Genomic DNA, 14,862 nt, shown 5'->3' on the forward strand with positions numbered 1-14,862 from the left:
CCCAGATGGCAGAGAAGAAATGTTTTTGTTTCCCTCATATGCATTTGTTTCAGAGCAAATATTCTTTGCAATATACTGTTTTTGATTTTATAAACTTATTTCATTCACTAGCTCACACTGGCGAACTAGAAAAGCAACACCAAAAATGCATTTTATGGATGGCTCCCCAGGGAAGAGTACATACAACACTGGAATCCACTTTAGTGCAGTCACATGACACAAGCTGAAATGTTTTACTGAATTAAAAGAAAAATGAGGGTCTTTGTTTTTCCCTAAATGTACCAGAGTACAAGACAATCTTCTTTACTACATAAACTTGTTTCTAATATCCAGTCTTCCTTTGGGCTCCCAGTGACCTAATTATTCAAATCTGTACAATAGCACATTCTGTGAGATGAGTTTAGAATATAGCAAAGAAAATATATGCACCAAATTATACTTTGAGGATTTTAAGCCTAGAGGAACTGTTTGTATAACTTAATTGTGTTTTTTGAAACCATAGTCATAGTATTATCTTATTTTCCTATTATCTAAATGTATAATTACAACATTTTCATTCTAGATATATGGGTATATTTTGAAAAGAATACCGAGATGAATACTAATCCCACAAATACATAGTTGATAAGATTTTGAACTATCAGAAGAGCTCATTTAAGCTCTTTTCCAAAAACTAATGCCAATAATTCTGTATAAATGGCTTTTTTTCTATTGTTAAAGTGGCTTTGAGAGTGGTACTTGTCTTCTAAGGCACATCCAATAGTCTTCAAGGCAAAGAAAGAATTTTAGATTCATTTTTCCATAAGTTGGTTCAAAACCACTTACTCAAAAGAAAAATTTTGATCTGAAACTTTTTAAAAAAGAAATATATGAGAGTTTGTGTTGTGAATTCACCTCTGGTTCTTTACAGCCAGCAATTTTTAAGTCTCGTGGGTTGATTGTAAAGTGACAAGCAGCACTGTATTGGAGGGTAGTTTGTATTGAGCAATCATGAATGATGACTGACTGCCTCTAACTGCTGTTACTTAACTTCTTTAGGTACCTTTGAGCATTACATTTTTAAAAAGTTTTATAAGTTTAGAAGTATGTGGAAATTGGGTAAGGTGTAAATGTGGGGAAGTGGGGGATTAATAAATGGGAGTCTTTAATAAAAGATGAAAGAAGGTTAGGTTTGAACCTACAGTCCACATATAGTCACTATATATCCCTGTGTTATGCTTCAAGATATATTTGTAATTTTAGAGTAAAATGAAAATATAAAAGCCACTCCAGTCCTGAATTGCTTGCCCGGACATTCAATGAGCCATAGGTATTTTCTATTCTTTAAATTATTCATTTAAAACATTGAATCACCCTTAGTAAACAGTCACTTTTGAATATGAGTCTGCTTTTCTGTCACTGCTAGAGCCACCTTCAGGTTTGAAACTCAAATTGCTATGCCCAAGAGCAAATCAATACTTTAAACAAAACAACAGAATCCTGGCTGCACTTTGAAGGAAAAACATAACAGTGTTACACTCTGTAAAAGCCTCACTGTAAAATCAGGTACACTGAAGTATTAAAATGAAAATATGGAGTATTCCTTTTTTCTGTTTTGTTTAAAAACTAAACTCCAAAATCCCTAACAAGACTTTCTGAAACTTGACACAGACTCTCTCTCTTTTTTTTTTAAAAAAAAATATATTTTATTGATTTTTTTTTTTTTTTTACAGAGAGGAAAGGAGAGGGAAAGAGAATTAGAAACATCGATGAGAGAGAAACATCAATCAGCTGCTTCCTGCACACCTCCTACCAGGGATGTGCCCGCAACCAAAGTACATGCCCTTGACCGGAATCGAACCTGGGACCTTTCAGTCCTCAGGCCGACGCTCTATCCACTGAGCCAAACTGGTCAGGGCTCTTTTATTTATTTACTTTTTATTGTTTACACTATTACAGATATCCCTCATTCTCCCCTAAGACTCCCTTTTAAGTATCTCTCAAACTCACCTTTTTCCATCATCCTATTCCCCTTGAAGACTGGAACATGGCCTTCGGCAGAGGATACATATCCCTTCTTCACATAGGAATGACCAGCCTAGATACTGCCTTCTCTATGAAGAGGTTCTGTCTTATTACCACCTCTCACCCAAAAATCAATCCTAATCTCTCCTTCATCTATAATTTCATATCAGTTTGTACCTACCTTTGTTTTAGCACTTAAATTTTAATTGGTTGTTTATGTGTTTCTCTTGTTAAACTATGATCTAATCTATTTGAAATTAGTCTTCTTGACAAGTATTTACTGAACTCTCAAGATTCAAAAATAAATATAATAATGTATAAGTAGGCATAAGGTCTCATGGAAATCCTAAAGATTTAAACATTATCACTGGTTTTCATCTAGAAGAATGAGAACAGTCTAAGATATACACAGATTTTAAAGAATAAATGGTCATTCCTCACCCAGACAGAGAAAAGGAGGCAAAGGAAATAGAACTGGCAAACCATAATATTCACCCTTATTTTCCTAAAATCTTACACAATAACTGGCACAAGTTAGCATCTCAATAGATTTCATTTAAATAAATGAATAAAGCAACAAAGAAAATCCCAGTAAATCCCCAAAAGTAAAATTTCTTACAGATCACATTCTCTAACACCCAGTAAAACTAGAAGTTACACAAAATTATAGCATCTGAATGACTAAAAAAATACATTTCACACACACACAGGAAATTAAAAATAATTATTTTAAATTGTTCTTGGTTAAATAAGCAACCAAAGAGGATATTGAAGACAAGAAGAAGAAAGAGAGAAAAAATGGGTTGGCTCAATACAATGTTAATATACAGAAAATAGCAATAAACAAATTAAAAATCACTGCAACAGAAGATACTATTTGCATAGAAATAAAACTTATTTTGATAGTTGCTGCTGGACTTATTCCCACTTTCTACCAGAGAACACTTAACAGAATTGCATTTTTAAGTGGTTTAGTGCCTCAACCTTAACTACTGGTAAGGCTGCTGTATTGCAACCACCATTTTAAAACTCAATTTGTGGTACAGACACAATTGGCTTTTTTTCAACCATTCACAATTTCAAATCGTAAGACTCTGGCAACTTCCATCATGCACTTCAGCAAGAGTTCCCTCTTCAGCAGAGATTCTCTCTCAACAGAAATACTAGAGTGGCCAGCTCTAGTGTAAGTTTAACTTTAAACAGTCAAGGGCTTTGCTGAAAGTGATAAGAAAGAGCCTGAAATATTCAAACCACAAGTTTTTGTTTGTTTGTTTTTGTTTTTTACTAGTATTATCTCTTCTAATCCTAAAATCTCAACTGGCACTCAGTCTACTTACCAAAGAAAAGCAGGCAACTGATTAACCAAATGCTTTGTCATTGCCTTACAGGGCTTTCCAGTTTATCATCCTGTTATATCTATTTTTTTTAATAGACAGTTCCACATTTCTTTTATTGAATCAATTCTATATTTAGGTTCTGCTACTTGCAGCATTCCACTTACAAATGCTGATATCTGTATCAGATAGATTTTGTTCATGTATATAAAACAAAAATATAAAGTAACAGAATCTTAAATAAAATAATTATCTCTCAATTAAAAGTTCATACATAGGCTACCTTTGGCTGATATGGAAGCTTTAAAATTAATTACTTGGGAATCACATTCCTGCTATCATTCTATTCTACTCACCATAACTCTAGCATTGATTCTTAAGAATGTTTCATATTCCCAGATGGCTCTGGGAAATACAACCTTCATATGGGCATTCAAGGCAGGAAGAAGGAAGTATAAGAGGAAGGCAAACCATGCATGTGTAAGCTAAATCAACACCCTTTAAGGAGTTTTAAAGGAAACCCCATCCAACAACTTTCACTTATATACCATTTGCATTCCTAGCTGCAAGGGAGACTAGATAAGACAATCCTTTACTCAACACATTTTATTCTCATATATAATCAAATTTCTACATATTTAGAAGGAAACAGTTGATATTTGGTAGCCCCAATCTAGTGGTCCCTGACACAATCATCCAGAACAAATAAATATTAATTGCAGATAGAATAAAGATCAAAACTTTATTTAAAATCCTATAACGTTTTTAAAACTATATTTAGAAAAAAATCTTTGTAATATTCTGATAGGAATGGAATTCTTAAGCAAAATTAAAAACAAAGGATATATAAAAGGGGTGAGGGGCAAGGTTGACTACATAAAACTAAAGGAAAACAAAATAATCTGTATGTCAAAATAAATTAAAAGTATGAGACTGAAAGAAAATATTTGAAACATATATAACAGATACAAGATTTGTATTAAAAATACACTGAGTACCCAGATTATTATGATCTCTGAGCATAATAATCTGGCCACTCAGTGTGTGTGTATATATATATATATATATATATATATATATATATATATATATAGAGGCCCGTTGCATAAATTTATGCATGGGTGGGGTCCAGCCAGCCTGACCAGGGGGAGGGGACATGGGCGGTTGGCCAGCCTGCATGCTGGTCAAACTCCTGGTCGAGGGGACAATTTGCATATTATCCTTTTATTATATAAGATATACACTGAGTGGCCAGATTAGTATGCGTTCAGAGATCATAATAATCTGGCCACTCAGTGTACCTAAGGAATTCTAACAAAACACCGTTAAAATTTTCTAAAAGTCAACAGGCATTTTAGAGAAAATAAATTACAAATGGCCACTAAACATGAACAATGCTTAACCATATAGAGTGAGGGAAATGCAAATAAAGACAGATACACGCACAGATCCATTCGTTAGTAACAATTAAGGTTTTTAATATCAAATTTCAGTATAGTGTGTACAAATATGCAAGTTTTTTTCAAATTTAGATTTTCCTTTTTATTAAATATATTAGTGACCCAGTGCATGAAATCACGAGTGACCTGAGACCCCAGACCCCAGACCCCAGACCCCGCCATGCCGCAGGACACGCCAGAGTCCCGAAGCACCACGAGACCCAGAGTCAGTCCTGCCGCACCGCAGGACCCATAGTCTAGTCCTGCCATACCATGGGACCCAGAGTCAAGTCCCCACCTACCTGTACATGCCTCACTGCATAAGCAGTCCCACCCACCCGCGCACACCTCGCCGTGCATGCAGCCTCCTGATGACCGGTCTTTGGTCATTACGGCTTTATAAGCACTGGGTTTTTATTATATAGATTGGGGTAACATTAGTTAATAGAATTATGTAGCTTTCAAGTGCACAATTTTTTGTTTTTAATTTTTCAATTACAGTTTACATTCAATATTATTTTGTTTTAGTTTCAGGTGTATAACATAATGGTTAAACTATCATATGATTTACAAAATTTTTCCCCTGATATTTATATTTCCAGTATCCAACTGGCACCACACATAGTAAATATAATATTGCTGACTATATTTTCTATTCTGTACTTTACATCTCCATGCCTACTATGTAACTACCAATCTGTTATTCTAATTCCCTTCACCTTTTCTACCCAGTTTCCCAACCTCCCTCCTCTCTGACAAGCATCATTCTATTCTATGTATCCATGAGTCAAGTGCACAATTCTATTATATATGACCTGTAAGTTGTATTGTGTGTCCACTACCCAAAGTTAAATCTCCTTTGTCACCATATATTTGACCACTTTTACCCTTTACTACCAGCACTCCACAAATAAGCATACTTTTCTGGAGGACAATTTGGCAGTATCAATTAGAAATTTAAGTGCACACACTCTTTTGGCAAGAAATTTCAATTCTGGTTAATCTCTGGTAGAGATATACTTCTGTATATATGAAAATGTATCCATATAAGGAGGGGTCAAAACAACATTTTTATTCCAATGAAAGTGTGAAAACTCCATATTGTTTTCCATAGTGGCTGTACCAGTTTATATTCCCACCATTAAATAAGGCTTCCTTTTTCTCCACAACCTCTATCTGGTTGATAATAGTCATCTGGACAAGTGCAAGGTAGTATCTCATTGTACATTGTATTTGCATTTCCCTAATAGCCAGTGAAGTTGAGCATCTTTTCATATATCTGTTGGCCATTTGTGTATCTTCTTGGGAAAAGTGTCTGTTCAGATCCTCTGCCTATTTTTTACATTAGATTATTTGTTTGTTTGGTGTTGAGTTGTATGTATTCTTTATATATTTTGGATATTAACTCTGTGTCAAAGCTGTTGTTTGCAAATATCTTCTCTGATTTAGTTGGTTGCCTTTTTGGTTCATTGGCATTTTTTCTGTTGTTGTTGTGAAGAACCTTTTTAATTTGATATAGTTTCATTCATTTATTTTGCTTTTACTTCCCTTGCCTTTGGTGTCAAATTCATGAAATCTTCTCTAGGACCAAGGTCTATAAGTTTATTATCTATGTTTTCTTCCATGTAATGTATTGGTTCAGGCATTATATTTAGGTCTTTGATCCATTTTGAATTAATTTTCATTTATAGGGACAAATAGTAGTCAAACAATAGTCTCATTTTATTCTTTTTGCATGTGGGTTTCCAATTTACCAGAAGCATTTATTAAAGAAGTTTTCTTTTCCCTGTTGTGTGTTTTTGGCTCTACTATTAAAAATTATTTGTCCATATACATTTGGGTTTATTTCTGGGCTCTCAGTTCTCTTCTATTAGTTTGTGTGTCTGTTTTTCTGTCAATACTATGATGTTTTGATTATTATAGCTTTGTAGCATAATTTGAAGTCTAGGAATGTGATACCTCTGTCTTCATTCTTTTTTCTCAAGATTGTTTTGGCTATATGGGGTCTTTTGTGGTTCCATACAAATCCGATGGGATGCTTTTTGCTCTATCCTATATAATAAAAGAGTAATATGCAAATTAACCATCACTCTGCTACACCCACAAGTCACGCCCACCAGCCAAATAGAAGCGAGTATAAAATTAACCCAACCAAGATAGCTACAGCCACAGAATGAGCAGGAGGCTTGGGTTTCCCTGGCAATGGAGGAAGCCAAGCTTTCCACACACCATGGCTGGCCCAGGCCTCCACTCAAGGCTACAAATTTTCAATTATAGAAGATAAATAAATCCCAACAAAAATGGCGGCAACCACGGAACTGGAGAGAGCAGGAGGCTTGAGTTGCCCCTGGCGATGGAGAAAGCCAAGCTTCTGCAGCCCTGGCCTGCCTTGGCCTCCACTCAAGGCTACAAAGTTTCAATTATAGTAGATAAATAAATGCCAGATACCAAGGCCTCCACTTGGGTGACTGGGGGGTGTGGTCATCCTGAAAACCACCACAGGCCCCTCACCCAGGCCGCCCCACACCCCAAGGGAACCCCTACCCTGGTCCAGGACACCCTTCAGGGCAAACCAGCTGTCCCCCACCCATGCAACAGGCCTCTATCCTATCTAATAAAAGAGTAATATGCAGATTGACCATCACTCCAATACATAAGATGGCTGTCCCCATGTGGTCAAAGATGGCTGCCCCCATGTGGACACAAGATGGCTGCCACAAGATGGCCAGCATGGCAGGGCCATTGGGAGGGATCAGGCCTGCAAGGGAGGGCAGTTGTGGGCAATCAGGCCAGCAGGGGAGGGCATTTGGGAGGGACCGGGCCTGCAGAGGAAGGGCAGTTAGGAAGGGGGGCAACTGGGTCTGCAAGGAAGGACAATTGGGGGGGACCCAGGCCTGCAGGGGAGGGCAGTTAGGAAGGACCAGGCCTGCAAGGGAGGGCAGTTGTGGGCGATCAGGCCAGCATGGGAGGACAGTTGGGAGGGACCAGGCCTGCAAGGGAGGGCAGTTGTGGGCAATCAGGCCAGAAGGGGAAGGCAGTTGGGAGGGACCAGGCCTGCAGAGGAGGGAAGTTGGGGTAACTGGGTCTGCAAGGAAGGACAATTGGGCAGGACCCAGGCCTGCAGGGGAGAGCAGTTGTGGGGGGTACCAGGCCTGCAGGGGAGGGCAGTTAAGGGCAAACAGGCTGGCAGGGGAGCAGTTAGGCATCAATCAGGCTGGCAGGGGAGTGTTTAGGGGGTGATCAGGCTAGCAGACAGAAGCAGTTAGGGGCAATCAGGAAGACAGGCAGGCGTGCAGTTGGGAGCCAGCAGTCCTGGATTGTGAGAGGGATGTCCAACTGCCCATTTAGGCCCTACCGGGATCGGGCCTAAATAGGCAGTGGGACATCCCTCAAGGGGTCCCAGATTGGAGAGAGTGCAGGCTGGGCTGAGGGACACACACCCCCGTGCATGAATTTCGTGCACCAGGCCTCTAGTTTCTTTTATAAATGTCATTGCAATTTTGATGGGGATTTCATTAAATCTGTATACTGCTTGAGTAATATGGACATTTTAACTATGTTGATTCTTCTAATCCATGAACACAAAATATCTTTCCAGTTTTTGGTGTCATTTTTTTCCAAAGTAACAATTTTTTTCTGGTCTACAGCACATGTTTTTAATACATTTTAGTGGTTTTGACAGTTTTACAGTTGGACAAACTTTAAATGAATCCACAGAAGTTAATATAATAAAAATAAAATATACACAGTAAAACAGCAGGTATCCGGATGTTGAGACTCATGCAGGTGGGGTGATGACAGAGGACCTCACCTATGTAAGAGTCACCAACGAATATCAGTTCTTCTGTCCCTCATCCTCATATAATTCACCAAAATCGGAGAATTCTTAACACACACACACACACACACAAAATAAACTCTCTTTGAAAGTCGTGTTAGTACAAAAATTCAATAGAAGCCTAAATGTCTCATCCAACCAACAGTTCCACTGATCAAACCTGTTACTAGGAAACAGTCACTGTTGGCACCTGATCTAAAGGCAAGGCTGTCTCATTCATTAAAACACCAAAAGGAGATTAATCAACAAAGCAGCTAATGTGTTAATATAAGACACTGAGGGAAAACCAAAGGTAATATATTAAATACCACTCCACTAAGCCAGGATATAACCCATGGACTACAGATCCATGCTTTCAATACTTTTCTACCTGAAAGGGAAAAAAGTGTATGGAGAGATAGAGAAGAAAGGTAGAAACGTGAATTTATGCATCTAATTCCACAGTTAAAAAATGAGCATCAAATTGATAACATAGAGCTCGGTGACAATGACTTAACGGTCGGGCACCAAAAAGGCAACACCACTGTGGACGGTAATGCCTAACGCTCTTTGGGAGTTTGGCGGATGGCCAACCACCGACAGGAGAGCACAGGCTGAGAAGGACCCTGAAGAGAACAGGGCAAAGGCACAGAGAAAAAGGTGCCTCTTTTGGAAAAGTTAATGTATATCAAAATACTTCTTCATCATTAGTAAACCAAACTAGGTCAAGGATGTGGCCCAAAGCAGCCCAGAACTCGGGAGTCAGTGGTTGGCAGAAAATGTCTGGAAAACTGCCGTTTTTAAAAATTGGCAATTTCTCAGGCCCGGTGAAACAATCAGAAGAGGCACAATGTTGGTTCGCCTGTGGAATGTGGACAGCTTGCTGCCAGAATGCACATGGAGGAGGACCCGCAGAGATGTGTGTCCATGGAAGGTTTTTTTTTTTTTAAATGTACAAAAAAATACGAAGTTACTGTTTAAAAAAGAATCATGTTGTGTCAGGATGAAACATGGTGAAAGTCTAAGTTCTGCTCATGATTCTTTACACAGCTGATGGAAAAGGGATAGAAATGAGTTTCTCTTCAAAAGGAAGCTTTGCTGTTGCACTGACTTCGGCAACCTGACCTAGTGATTTAGAAAAACCCATGTAGTAGTCTGTAAAATCAAAATACAAAATTCTGGTTTGTAAACATCAGTTGGCCAAGTCTATCCAGAGTCCTGCGTGACAGTGGAATGGAATGAATAATTAATTCACTACCTTAACGAATTCGTTCTGGAACATTCCAGAACACAGCAGTGATACTTTCACTGTAATTATAGTCAGAATATATAAGGAAAGTGAGTGTAGTTGTCTTTTTCCTCTTCCGGTGCAATATGCAGCTCTTTCCCCTCTCCCAAGTGCCATCCCTGAAATAATACTGGTGCAGACACCTGGTGCAGACCAGTCATAAGTGGTGCATGAAGTCTGTGGGGCTTCAGTAAAGATACTTCCAGATGGCACAGTAATGCACGGCGGCTGCCGTGGCCACAAACAGGTGCCAGATGGCATGGGCGAACGGGATGATGCCGTCGCTCTTGAAGAAGACCACTTCCAGGCAGTAAATCGGGCCCCCACAGGCGAGCTCGTGAAGTCCCTCAGTGTTGTTCATTGATGTCACCACCAAGGCTGGAGAGAAGCCCATTGTGAGATAGAAAAATAGCTCAACCACCTTATACTTTTCACGGTAGAGAAATACATAAATGGTTCCTCCAGCTGCCATAAGCCAGATAACCAATGCATATGAGATGTCAGGGGTCCAAGTTCACGGAGATTTCACCATGGCGCATAAGACGCAGCAATGAAGAAACAGATAACCATTCTATCACACATGTGGAAACATTGCTCCACTGTCCTTAGGTGGCTCTTTTTCCATGACACCATGTGAAATACTGTGGTGCGATGAAGAGGGCACAGAGGCCCATGCCATAAATCCATAAATCCAGTCATCAGACAGCTGATGGAGGAGGGTGCTGCCCACGATGGCCAGGCCAGTGAGGAATGCATGTGCATAACAGTTAGCAGCATGCTCATAACAAGTTAGTTAGTTTGTAGTGGCCATTGCCTGGGCCCAGTGGTTCATGAACCACTGGAATCAATTCTAGAACTGCATTGATCCTCTGCTCCTCCCCGCGGGCCCGGAGCTCCGTCACTTCAGGGCCGGTGGCCAGGCGCGGGGCACTCATGGGCTTGGGTTGTTCCAGAGGCTGCCCTGGTGCACCGTGGACCACTCGGCGGGGCAGGGACAGAGTGGGTCAGGCCAGGGGTCGGACAGAGCCAGCGGGGCCAGACCGGGCGGCTGGGGGCGGGAGGAAGGCCGCTTAAATGGGGCAGGCACCTCCTGCTTCCTGCCTCCTGGCTTCTCCGCCCCTGAGCCTCCACGCCCCGCCCAGGAGTCCCCATTTTTAATCTCTTTTAATAATGCTTTGTATTTCCCAGGACATAGGTCATTCACATCCTTTGTTAAATTTATTCCTAGGTATTTTCTTCTTTTTTATTTTTTGCAATTTGCAAAAGAATTTTTTTCCACTTCTTTTTCTGAAATGTCAATATTTAGGATATAGAAATGCAGTGGATTTTTGTACATTGATTTTGTATCCTGCAAGTTTACTGTATTTGTTTCTAATGCTTTTTTGGTGGAGTCTTTAGAGTTTTCTATATAAAGAATCAAATCATCTGCAAAAAATGACAATTTTACTTCTTCATTACCAATTTAGATGCATTTTATTTATTTACCTTGCCTGTTTGCTATGGCTAGGACTTCCAGTACTATGTTGAATAAGAGTAGTGAGAGTGGGCATCCTTGTCTTGTTCCTGATTTTAGAGGAAAAGCTTTCAGTTTCCACCACTGAGTATGATATTATCTGAGGTTTTGTCATATATGGACTTTATTATGTTGAGGTACTTTCCTTCTAGACCCATTTTATTGAGTACTTTAATCATAAATAGATGTTGTATCTTATCAAATGCTTTTTCTAAATTTATTAATATGATCATATGTTTTCTCTTTTATTATTTTAATGTGGTGTATTACATTTATTGATTTGTGTATATTGAACCATCCTTGTGCCCCTGGAATGAATCCCAGTTGGTCAGCACAGCATACCTCAAAAAATTAACAACAGAGTTACCATGTAACTCAGCAACTCCTCTTCTGAGTATCTACCTGAAAGAAATTGAAAATTTTTATTAACAAATATATATGCACCCCTATGTTTATTGCAGCACTATTCATGATGGTCAAGACAGGAAAACAACAAAACTGTCCTTCAGTAGAAGATTGGGTAAAGAAGATGTGAAATACTACTTAGCCATAAGAAACGTGAAATCCTGCCATTTGCAAAAAGATTGATGGATCTTGAGAATCATACTAAGTGAAATAAATCAGACATAAAAAAAGTCAACAAGCATACAATTTCACTCATATGTGGCATAAAAAGCTGAAAGCAATAAATGAACAAACAAGAAACACAACAAACAAATTCACATAGACTACAGTATAGTGGTTACCAAAGGGACAGGCGGTGGAAGGCTAGTAAATGCTAACAGGAGTCAAATACATGGTGAAAGATTTGACTTTGGGTGGTGGGCACATAATGCAATATACAGATGATGTGTCATTGAATTGTACACTTGAAACCTATATAATTTTATGAACCAATGTTATCCCAATAAATTTAATTTTTAAAAAATCTAAAAACTCAAATGTTTATCAATAGAAAAGAAAATGCTCTTTAAATGATAGTAACTAGTACTAAAGAATACTATGCAATGCTTAAAACAATCAAAATAATTTATATATATAACAAATGGCTATAATTTGTAGAGAAAGGTTATCTTTACTATGTAAAGTTCTCTGATTCATAAACAGAGCATGTTTCTTCATATATTTAAATCTTATTTAATTTTATTAATCAGAATTTTATAATTTTTAGCATGCAGATCCTTTACATTTTGTTCAGTGTATAACTAAGTATTTATTCTTTGGAGAGATTGTAAATGGCATTATGTTTTAAGTTTCGGCTTGCTCAAGTTTATTGTTACTATATAAGTATAGAATTTATTTTTGTGTGTTGATTTTGTATCTTATAAATTTGAGAAACTCCCATTAGTTCTGGAGGATATTTCATATGTTTTTGTTGTGGTTTATTGGGGTTTGCTAGTAAATAATCATCTCTTCAGCAAATATAAACAGTTTTATCTCTCTCTTTTGATCCATATAAATTTTATTTATTTTTCTTGCATTTTTGTGGTAGCTAAAACTTCTAGTACTATGCTAAATAAGAGTAGATGCATGTCCTTGCTTTTTTTCTGATTTTTAAGGGGGAAAGCATTTAATATGTCACCATAAGCGTGATTTTAGCCTTAGTCAAACATATGTGTGTGTGTGTGTGTGTGTGTGTGTGTGTGTATAATAACTCTATGCTTTATCTAGATATATAAAAGCCTAAGTGACCATCTGACCATTTAACCATTCAGCTATGAGGTGCACTGACCACCAGGGGGTAAGGTGCTCAACGCACAGGCATGGAAACATGGAAGAGACTGATGAATCTCAGAGAGAAGGGGAGGAGGAGGGCGGTAAGAGATTAACCAAAGATCTCATATGCATACTAGAGGCTGTGCATGGATTCATGTACCTGTGGGGTCCCTCAGCCTGGCCTGTGGAGATCGGGTTGAAACCGGCAGTCCAACATCCCCTGAGGGGTTCTTGATATCAATTACAATGAGAGCCTTGAATACTTAAACTCCACTTGGTCACAATGTCTAAATCACCTTATATCTGACTAGATTCAGCTTATTGTTATTTTGTTGAGGAATTTTGAAATACTTTAATGAAAAATATTGGTCTATTGTCTTCTTTTATTGTACTGCCTTTGTCTGATCTGATATTCTGTGTAATGTCCTCTTAAAATGAGTAGGGAAGTGTCCCATCCTCTTCATATTTCTGCAAGAAACTCTATAGTGCTGAAATTAATTCTACTTTAATGTTTGGTAAAATTGACCAGTAAAACCATCTGAGGCTGGAAATCGGTTTTTTTGGGGGGGGATCTTTATAATTACTAATTTCATTTTAAAATGTTATATAGTTATTCATGTTATCTGTTTCATCTTGCTTGAGTTCTGGCTGTTTTTAGTTTTTCAGAAAGATATAATCTATTTCTCCTGGGATGTTAAATTTGTTACCATGAAATTTTCATATCTTCTTTTTTTTATCCTTTTAATAATTGCAGAATCTCTATTAAAATTGCATATTACACTGATGATATTAGTGATTTGTGACTTGTCTCATTGATTTTGTCAATCTTGCCAGACATTCATCGATTTTATTGATTTTTTTCAAAGGATCACCTTTTCATTTCATTGATTTTTTTACTGCTCTTCTTTTTTGCAAATACATTAATAATTGTGCTTATCTTTAATATAACCATCTTCCTACTTGATCTGATTATATTTTACTCTTAAATAGGAACTATTCAGCACCATCTAACATATTGTAAATGTATTTTCAACAATTACATTTAATGTAAGTGGATTAAACATTTCAACCAAAGTGCAATAAATGGAAAGATGGATACAATACAGAGAACAGATAGACAGTTGTCGGGGGAGAAGGAGTTGGGAACCGGGTAAAAATAGTGCAGTGATTAACAAAGAAAAAAAACTCATAGGCACAAACAATATTATGGTGATTACAAGAGGGAAATGGAAGTGGGTGAGGTAAAAGAGGGTAAAGAAAGATAAATGGTGATGGAAGGACACCTGACTTGGGGTAGTGAACACACAATACAATATGCAAATTATGTATAATAGAATTGTATACCTGAAACCTGTATAATTTTATTAACCAACTAGAGGCTCAGTGCACGAAATTCATGCACTTGGCGGGGGGGGGGGTCCCTCAGCCCAGCCTGTGCTCTCTCACAGTCTGGGAGCCTTGTGATCCATCGCCCCAAAGAGGTAGGCTTTGCCCACCTGGGTAGGGCTCCACAATGGATTGCCCTGCAGAGGGAGGCCCCATCCAACCACCGCAGTCCATTGGTTAGTGGCCTGGGCCTCCCTCTTTGGGGTAATCATGGAGCCCCCTGATTGATTGCCCTGTCGGCTGGTGGCCTGGGTCTCCCTCTGCAGGGAGATCATGGGGTGATGGTCAGGCCCCAGATCAATTGCATTGCACCCACCTTGGCTGGCCTGGCGCCAGTGGGTGTCATAGCATGGTCATCCGGAAGG

The 14,862-nt window shown here is 38.5% G+C and overlaps 1 pseudogene across 1 annotated transcript; it reads right to left on the reverse strand.

Moving 5' to 3' along the window:
- Nucleotides 1-10,036: 10,036 nt before the first annotated feature.
- Nucleotides 10,037-10,666, reverse strand: LOC308239396 (monocyte to macrophage differentiation factor-like; annotated as a pseudogene). Its single transcript has one exon. The product of its transcript is annotated as a monocyte to macrophage differentiation factor-like (transcript).
- Between the last annotated feature and the right edge of the window lie 4,196 nt (nt 10,667-14,862).

Source organism: Plecotus auritus, assembly GCF_963455305.1.
Source record: "Plecotus auritus genome assembly, chromosome: X".
Taxonomy (NCBI): domain Eukaryota; kingdom Metazoa; phylum Chordata; class Mammalia; order Chiroptera; family Vespertilionidae; genus Plecotus; species Plecotus auritus.